The sequence below is a fragment of the Rhipicephalus sanguineus genome, chromosome 4, assembly GCF_013339695.2.
Source record: "Rhipicephalus sanguineus isolate Rsan-2018 chromosome 4, BIME_Rsan_1.4, whole genome shotgun sequence".
Classification (NCBI taxonomy): domain Eukaryota; kingdom Metazoa; phylum Arthropoda; class Arachnida; order Ixodida; family Ixodidae; genus Rhipicephalus; species Rhipicephalus sanguineus.
This window is the reverse complement of record NC_051179.1, coordinates 65,243,571-65,253,592: the sequence shown is the minus strand read 5'-3', so window position 1 is coordinate 65,253,592 and position 10,022 is coordinate 65,243,571. Positions and strand designations below refer to the sequence as shown.

The 10,022-nt window shown below is 45.1% G+C and overlaps 2 non-coding genes across 2 annotated transcripts; one reads left to right on the top strand and one right to left on the bottom strand.

Annotated features, from left to right (window-relative positions):
• Window positions 1-7,662: 7,662 nt before the first annotated feature.
• On the bottom strand, window positions 7,663-7,735 carry Trnak-cuu (transfer RNA lysine (anticodon CUU)). The gene has a single exon. It is a non-coding gene; the product is annotated as a tRNA-Lys (tRNA).
• A 960-nt stretch (window positions 7,736-8,695) lies between these two features.
• Window positions 8,696-8,786, top strand: Trnay-gua (transfer RNA tyrosine (anticodon GUA)). Its single transcript is given in 2 exon segments — window positions 8,696-8,732; window positions 8,751-8,786. It is a non-coding gene; the product is annotated as a tRNA-Tyr (tRNA).
• Window positions 8,787-10,022: the final 1,236 nt, after the last annotated feature.

The window sequence follows — 10,022 nt, the reverse complement described above, 5'->3', positions numbered from 1 at the left end:
TGCGACGTGATGACAAAGAAAGTAAGTTAAGGCTAGACGGGTCATGGCATTGACACTCGCGGTGCTGTTATAGTTACAAAGAATGAAACGAGCGATGTTATTGATATTGGAGTATTTTGCAGTGTAGCTGTGCAATGATTCCGAAATGAGCCTTTGTTATCCCCGTGTGACGCGCTTCGAATAACGAGAAGAATCGAGGTGATGCAACTGACTCGATGGAACGAATGAATCGCGAGAGTGTTTTGTAAAAGGATGTTTTGACTGAAATAAATGGTATTACGCGTACTTCTGCCGCCGATGACATTTGTTCTTGTCTAAGACTTAATTATCCTGTGAAGGAAAAAAAGTGTTGCGATTTGTTTTTAAGGGCTTTTGGCTGCGTCCGCTGTGGTTTGACCAGTATAACTGTCTGCTGTCTTGTGTCTTGTCAATACCAGCAGTAAAAGCAAGAAAAGGCACACTGACGGCTCGGAGGTCGAAATGGTCGCAAATTTCTTGGACCACTGAAGTCGCGAAGCGATCGGTGAAGTAGTCGCAAAATGGTCCCTTTTAGTCCGAAAACGTTCATTTGCGACTGCTATTTGCGATTTGAGTGACCTAAAACACTTGAGACCATTTCGTCGCGTTATCGCGATGCATAGTATCGTTCAGAAAAGAAAAAAAAAATGTCGCAGCTTCGTGCTTCGAACTGGTCGATGTCAATTTGAACACTATAGAGTTATGGAGCCCGTGTGACAGAAAATCTGGTGGTTTCATTTGTCGACGTCTACGGCGTTGTCTGAGAGCAAAATTCTGATGGATGCAAAGAATAAAAAAATCGGGGGCTCTAGCCGGAATGTGCGCCACAGAAATTAGACAAATTCCCCTACATTTCAGCTAATATTGTTAACAATCTGTACAGAGTGCTTGGGCGGCGACTGATCGCGTGCCGGTTCATGATGATGATAATTTTCTACCTACGACGCACGGCAAATGTCGGGCATAACAGCTCTGCCGTAACTGCTGTAGAAATCGAGGGTTCTTGCCGGGATCAACAATTCTGAGCTGTCAAGTATTCTACCACAGAGCCATGGCACTGCTTGAAGGTGCTTCGGAGAAAGAGCCTTGCAGGCGTCACGATGGGCGAGGAGTCATGTTTACAGGCGTAATATTACGTCGTAGAAGTCCATAGAATCGCATAGTGTCTCACCATGTGAATAGCATAACGAGTAGTTGGTTTAATGCTCTCTATTTATTACGCAGGGACAGCCATAAGTTTTCATCATCATCGGTCACATCGCCCGCTACATGGGGTCAGCCATAATTCGTTATCATCATCAGCTGCCACAGTATCAATAAAGTGTACAGCTACGTCAGGCCCGTAGCCAGGAATTTTTTCCAAGGGGGGGGGGGGCACTTGTTGAAGGCCTTGACTAAATAGTGCAGCTGACCCTACATCACATTTATACAGCATATGGCGGCACCGCGCATGTATACACCGATGAATCTACCACGCTATGTACCTCTGTTGCAGCCTTTGTCATCCCACAAATGGTTATAGCTCGACGCTACAAAATAGACCACAAGACCACATCAACGGCCGCAGAGCTTGTTGCTATCCGGGAGGCAATAAGATTCATTTCTGGAGAGCAACCTCGTACATGGACAATATTCTGCGATGCAAAACCCGCTTTGCAAACCATTAATTGCGTCATGAGACAAGGTCCATACTATATTTTAGCCATAGAAATTATAGAACTTCTTCACGTTGCTTCAACAAATGGCCACCTCGTCACCTTCCAGTGGATTCCTGCCCACTGCGGCATAATTGGAAACGAAGACGCAGACGCCGAAGCTAAAAGAGCTTTGACCAGTGGCCCTGAAGTGCGCACTGCGTTTTCACGGCCAGACACGAACGCCCTGCTTCGGTACATAATGCGTAACCTCACACTTGAGCACTGGACCAAACCGGAGCGACGACACCGGCGATTACATAAATGGGACCCCGAAATGAGGTTCTGTATGCCTCGTAAATTAAAACGACACAACGCAAGTATGGTTCACCGAATTCGTCTTGGTGTGGCCTTCACAAGACGTTATGCACATATCATCGGCTGCAGTGACACCGGTCCCAACTGTGATCACTGTCAAGTGCCAGAAACACTTGAGCACATATTTTGTACCTGCCCAGCATACGCACGCGAACGACAGAAACTGATTTCCTCTATTGAAGGAGTGCATAATAGGCCATTAACTGATGAGTCTGTGTTTGGCCCCTGGCCTGACGCCAACAGCATAACTGTGGTCATAAGAGCGGTCGCAGCTTTCCTACAAGCAACTGGACTTGATGCGCGGCTATAGCACTGCGACACCTAGACGGGACTGTACATACTCACCTCCCTTACTTACCATCGTCATCCATCATTCTTTTTTCTCCCCCTTTCCCCACCACCGGTGTAGAGTAGCAGGCTAGAGCATACTATCGCTCAGGCCGACCTCTCTGCCTTTCTATAAATAAACCTCTCTCTCTCTCTAGAACTAAGCCGCGCAGGGCTGCGTCCAGGCCCGTAGCCAGAAATTTTTTTCGGGGCGGGGGCACTTGCTGAAGACCTTGACTATTTGAGAAAAACACCTATTTTCATTATTTATCTTTGGTGAAAGCACCCACGTGACCAAAATTTCGGGGGGGGGGGGGGCTACCCCCCCCCCCCCCCCCCCCCACCTGGCTACGGGCCCGGCTGCGTCACATCAGAGCTGGTCGGTACCAAGCTGGTCCTGACTTGGCTAGGCTTTTACACTCTCACCTCTCTCTTTCCCACCCCTTTCCCACTCTACATGACTGTGCTTTCTGTTTTTTTTTCTCTATCCTTTTTTATCTGTTCCTTTTTATCTCTATTTCTTTCTCTGTCTTCCTATCTATTTCTCTCTTTCCTTTCTTTCTATCTCTTTCTCTCTCTCTGTGTACTCGTCTCCCCTCCTACTCATTCTCAAATCCGTTCTCACCCTCACTTCCTATTCCTACCCCCTTGCTACACTATACTATACAAGGTTATGCTATGCTCTTCTAGCATGCCTGGATAGCCGAGTGGTTACGACGCTCGCCTTCGGATCGTTCGAATCTCGCCTCGCCAAAGAATTTTTACAGCGGAGCCGTAATAGCCGAAGTTTGCCGTGTGTCGTAGATAGAAAATTATCATCATCATGAACCGGCACGCGCTCAAAGAAGCTGAACCGTGCCCACCATGCTCTGTTGTCAACCGGTCTTGCGCGACTTGTAGACTGATTGTAGACTGGTTGACAAGCTGCGGTAATTTTTTTCGCGAAGAATTTCTCTTTCTCCTTCTTTCTCGCAGTGGCCGGGCGCTTCGCAATTGTGCTTGCAGTAGGTGCCATTATCGAGCACTCTTCCCCCATTTCCCCACTTTTTCCTCTTTCTTTCCCCTATACTATGAATAAGAATCACTCGCAGTATGTGCCAAGAGAGGTTACAGCAGGTCACGCGCGCCGACGTGCCTTCCCTCACAGCACGGCTCAGGTGTCCACCGAGAAGATGAAAACGCGAGCGCATGGCACCCGATTACTCTATCGCAGTGCACTTTAAAGGTGAAGCTTAAGTGTCCTAAAACTTATTTTCGTTTCTTTAGTCTCACAACGCCTTGCACACTTCAGAGAAACTGATTTGCCATATTCGGTATCCGCACACTTTGAGTCGTCGAATAATTCAACTTTGTGCTCCGACCTTCCAGATTGGTTGGTTGGTTGGTCAGTTGGTCAAACTAGTCCTGAGAGCCGCGACTAGCGCGCACTGGCGCTACCGTCTCGGAAATGCGTCCTCCCGGTTTCGAACCCCGAAACAGGAAGAATTTCTCGTCTTGTTACACCCTTCCTTTCTGTGAAAATCATTTGAATTTCCTTGTACGTTTGTCCTACGAATTTATGGATGCCATTTTTCTCTTTCATACCAGTGTCTATTTTGCTAGGTGCAGTCCGCCGCGGTGGATTAGTGGTTACGGTGCTCGGCTACTGACCCGAAAGTCGCGGCTTCGATCCCGGCCGCGGCGGTCGCATTTCGGTGGAGGCGAAATGATAGAAGACCGTGTACTGTGACCAGACGGACAAAATTTCTGCAGTCCTTCACTACCGCGTCCCTCATAATCATATCTGATTTTGGGACGTAAAACCTCAGATATTTGTTAGGTGCATGGGCCGGTGCCGGAGTCAGGGGAACTCGTGTCGCTGATTATAGGATCTTGATCTTCCGCACTGGCATCACTTAGGGATTCCTCAAAGAAGAATCGTCGTGCATTAGCCGCGTTTGCTTTTTCGCGGTCAAGGCTGCGTCATCAACAGCAGCGGCGCCTCTTCACGCGATACCCGTACCGCAATATATAGCACGTCTGCGCATAACTGTGCTATATATTTCATTGCAACCTCTGCAATAAACCAGTTGTTAGTAGCGCCTGTGCTGTCTTCTCTCGTGTGTTCGTCTTTCTTAGCGCAAAAATCAAGATGTTATATTGCAACAAGCATTTTCTGTCAGTTAACGTGCGCGACAATGCACATAAAAGTAAAACGGGGCAACGAGATCCAACTCGCTCATTGGAAACTTCAGCGAAGTTTTCTCGAGTCGTTTCAGTTATCAGACATGATTCTTGTCAAGTTTCGGTGCGAGGGTCGCAACTAGTACATGATGCGCTATACCCAACTTACTTTATTAAAACATTCGCATATTTTATTTTAAAAAAGTTGATTTTAAAGAAAGCATATGGACCACGCTTTTTAACACAATGTATTAACGGCATTCCTCGAAAGCACAGAAGCATAGTGGTCTTGGTGAGCATCGAATGGAATCCGCTTGGGCACGCATTTATTGTAAACAGTGCAATGCAACGCCATTCCGCACAATAAAATATAAACGCTAGCTTTTTCGTCATCGCCGTTGGTACGTAGTGAAGGCAAATAGCGGTGCCTCAGTGAGCAATAAACTGCGGCACGCCGCTCGACGAAGTTTTTGTCTAGATAAGAAGGCAATGCACAGAAACTGCTGTAACATGGCGCAAGGCAACACTTCGTTATTACATTAGTTTATACACTATATCTATCAGAGTATGCGAGAGGCGCAAATTAAAAGAAATCGGGGAAGTAACATCAAATGTGCAGCTGACGAATCGCGTTCTGGAGCGACGTCAGTGCTGCAAGCAGCGCACGAGGCTCGTTTCGTTCTCGGCGATCCCGGTTGTTGTGCTGACGTTGTGGAAATACGTGGCGTTATCCATTGCCCAGACCGGGAACTCGTTGAGGTGGAGCACGAAACGGGATCACGTGCTGGTCAGTATTATGACCACGGAGACGCATAGCACTGTCAAGAAGAGCTCGTGCCCCAGCTGCAAAATAAATAAAAAAAATGGCCAGACGACGGACTTCTGAGAAACGTATACGGTGACTTTTAAAGCAAGCTCCGATATTGCAGATTAGTATATTACAAATACTGAGAGTCATTTTTGTATAGTAGCTAGCAGTAGCACTAGCTGTTGTTGAACTGTCACGCTTACAGAAACAATAACTGCCTCCGCATGTTATCTATTACGAAAACAAGTTTTCCTATCGGTTAACACAGAGAGCACGGTATGGTAGATTGCCACGCTGATGTTCCATCTCATTTAATTCAAGCACGCTCAAGCACAAACATACACGCCTGCGGAAAAGGCTGGCTAAAACAAGATAACGTGTGAAAACGGTGGTTCACTCGTGGTCATGTAGATATATACTACAAGATACGAAAAAAACAAAAACAAAATCAAATATTTGTTATTAAAGGGAATTTCAAGCATACAACGTCAATAACATTGATAATTGGGCAAGTTGGTACGGCTTCATGATTAGACTCGGCACAACGAGTTCGGCGCCTGTCTTCGTGTATGCTTCGTTTGTATCTCGTGTCCGTTGCGCCGAGTTTAATCATTAATACAACAATTCTAAAAATAAAAACAAACAAACAAACAAACAAACAAGCAGACAAACAAACAAACAAACAAACAAACAAACAAACAAACAAACGAATGTTTATTTCTTATGGAATGCCAGTATAAGGCATTCAGAATTGGGTGGATATTCTACAATCGTTGCTGTTCTTGTCGCTGCTGTCGCCGGGAGGTCGTTTTGCTCGCTAGATGAGAGTCTTAGGTTAAGCACTGGAAAATGAAGCAAGCGCATGAAACAGCGAAGCTCTGACCTACAGTCTACGCGAAATAAACCCGCTGCAGAAGGACTATAGCTGCCTATAAATTTAGGTCAGGGTTACATCGTACGAAGAATCGTTATACTATAAGTTTAATTTTCGATGATAGCGATGGTCGACTGATAGCTTTTTTGCCGACCCATAGGAATACATGAAACTTAGATGTTTTTGCCTTAGTTACTAATTACATAGCGCCATTATGAGTTCCAGATTTTGTGGGAAGATCCCTCTTCAATCTAAGCCGTGGGTCTTAAACACGTGGCCCGTCGACCTTTCGCTAGCGGCCCGCGGCCCGCACATGACTCTTCGTCCTATATTTTTTGTCTTCTTAATAAGTGTATTCATGAGCTACACAGACATGATTGGTCTCAATCACTTCTTTCGTGAGGCACCCCATGTGGTCACTATGTACTCAGACATAACCGTAAAAAAAAAAAACCTCTATATTTCATAATCGGCGTCCAGATTTTGGCCAATCTGGAGGTCAGTATCGATATGTTGTTGGAATCCTGACGTCAAATCCTCTTCAGAAATCACCCATAGATTAGATATGGGCAATGTCGTCTTTCAAATGACAGCGTTAGCTGATATTCTGTACAACCCCCCCCCCCCTCCCGCTAATTTCGTGACTGCGGCCCGCCGGCTGAGGTGAGCTTGAGACCCCTGATTTAAGCAAAGCTCATAGCGCAGTGTATCAGGCATGTCAAAGCAGATATAGTTTTAAAAGGCGTGTATAACGACAGAGGCACACCTTGCAATACACCCGGAGGCGTGCGCGGGGTTCATCTTTTTTTTTTTTTTTGGGGGGGGGGGGGGGGCGAAGTTTCTCCGACGAGACATGGGCATTAAGCAAGCGTTTTATTTGGGCGAGTTGGTTCATAGAAAACTAGGAACAGTAAGCATATAAAAGACAAGGACGAAGAAGACACAGACCACTGTACGAGAACTGAAACTAGACAATTGAAATTTCATTGCAGCCAACGCGTGTTTATATAGTTCACGCCCCCATGCCACACATCTATACAGAATTTGCACATCGGAAAGCCAAGAAATCGATCAACAATATTCGATCTCAGCGTCCGTGAGTAAAACAGATTGCGTGTTGATGAAACGTTCTCCTGATTCCCTGTTAAAATCGCTTATACCATTTCAAAACTTATATGTAGCAATAATTCACGGTCTAAGAAAAAAAAAAACCTGAAAACTTACACCAAATTTTCGGAAAATGAAAACTGCAGACGCTGAGCCCTAATAGACCATGCAGTATCAGCTACGCAGAGACGCACAAGATGAGTGCAAGCTCATCTAAGCATTGCCAGCGGAACACTCAACGAAGTCTTTGTCTATGTTCATTAAAAAAAAATGTATATATGTATATATATATATATATATATATATATATATATATATATATATATAAAGAAAAAAAAGAAGTAGCAAAAGTTCGCCCAACGTGGGGCTCGAACCCACGACCCTGAGATTAAGAGTCTCATGCTCTACCGACTGAGCTAGCCGGGCGACTGTCAACACGCCGTCCGAATATCTTATCTCTAGGCGTGCGTTGTGCATTTCTAAGTTTTTAAGTGAAAGGAGACTTGGTTTTCTATTTCTTTACTCTAGTCAGCTCGAAGATATTCGACCACGTAGTTCAAGTTCGCTGTCCCGCGCAGTAATCGCAGAGCTTCAAGCGTATCACGTAGATCGAGGCCAACGCAGAGCACGTGGCAGCGTACCAGCAGCACCGCCGACGTGTCTCGTGTCCGGCAACTAGCAGTTGGCATGGCAACGCTGAAGTGGACGAGAGAAACGCAGTTAATCTGCAATATTTTTAGCAGATTTTTTGACAGATTATTCAGAGAGATTTGATACGTGGCACAACCCCCCCCTCCCCCTCCCCTTTTTTATTACTGAATACTTTTCCGAAGGCACATCCCTGTGCGCATTACATACGATTATGTTACAATATTCGCTCGCGTGAATTTCGACTTCGTAGTGGTAGAAGAATCTTGGAACTGGCTAATTGATTCATGGTAAAGGATTCAAATAAATATATTCTGTAATTATAGCATCTAGGAATGTCACCCTATAGAACTTAGTGGAAACATCCACCCACTACTCGGCCAATCCACAGAATTGGGTATGAGCCGTGGTCAAAGGGCAACAACAACAACAACAACAACAACAACAACAACAACAACAACAACAACAACAACAACAACAACAACAACAACAACAACAACAACAGCAGCAGCAGCAGCAGCAGCAGCAACAACAACAACAACAACAACAACAACAACAACAACAACAACAACAACAACAACAACAACAACAACAACAACAACCTGCAGCTTGAAGAGGCGAAGACCAAAAGAGACACATGAAAACAGGATCAGCGTTGACTGACGTTCTCGAAAAAGAGAAGAAAAAAAACTTCACCTGTCACTCAAAGAAGAAAACCGCGCATGCGGTTCCCGTCGTCCGTCGATAGCTCAGTTGGTAGAGCGGTGGACTGTAGAGGTTTCCAACTATGGACATCCATAGGTCGCTGGTTCGAATCCGGCTCGACAGAGTGAATTTTTTTTTTTGGTGCTTCTTAATTTTTTCTTTAAGAACTGATTTGTGCATGTTCGACACTCTCCAGCAGCGAATGGAATTAGAACGATGGCGTGAGAACTACGGAGTGTGTCGACACCGGAAGTGGTTATATGCACGACGAATCGGCAAAGTTGCAAGAGTATATCGCTATTTCGCAAGTTTAAGTGGTTAGCTTGTGTCAGTGGAGGGCCAGTAACCTATGCCGTAACGCTTTGCGGATCTCACTACTCTGACAGCATCATCATACTGCCAGAGCCAGGGCCGACCGCGACGTGCCGCTCTAGGTGACGCGTTATAGGTGACGTTTCTGTTCACGTCACATGACCCCGAGCTTTCGAGGTGCAAACAGTCTGTTCCCTTCCCGACGGGCCACAAAAGTTCAACAACGTCTAGCAGTGCATGCGTGGCGCCAAGAGCGCACGGTTCGAGAACATCGAAGCGGCACGGTGTAGTGTACTGGTAGAGATGACAGAATTACTTCTAAAAAGTAATTAAATTTACATTACAAATTACTGCTGATCCGAAGTAATGACGTTACATTACATTATTGCTTTAATACTTCTTGAAGGACAAGTTTAATAATACTTTAAGAACATTAATTACTTGTCTAAAACTTACGAAAATGTAATAAAGTTACTTTGGAATTACTTGAATAAAAGTTATTCAAGCAACGTTATTCAGGCTTCGAGTTCGGATGCTACGCGTCTTTTTTTTGGGCCTACCTCGCTCCCACGCTTGGCTTGGTGCTTAGATTATCTTGTTTTTTTTTTTTCAGATCGATTTTTTTATGCCATATAAGGGAAGCGGAGATGCTACATGTTAGTCAAGTAAATATGGAATCTAATGAGTAATTCTCGTTAAATTACTCGCTTGAAGTAACTCATTACATTACTCATTAAAGCAACAAGTAATTTAATTACTGTAATTTCATCACTGTACTTGCATTATTGCTAAGTATAATTCCTGCCCCTCCCCCCCCCCACCTCCCTATTCTCCCCAGTGTCAGCTTTGCCATTGTCTATAACCACTGACACTGGCAAAGTAACGAACCTTGTGCAACTTTGCCAATCGTCGTGCATGTAACCACTTCCGGTTTCGGCGCACTCTTTCGGGCATATAACATTACTCATACATAATAGCTTATTGCGGCTGTTCAGTTCAACTACATAAGAAGAAACTAACACAAAGCTTATATTCACCGAATGTGTGC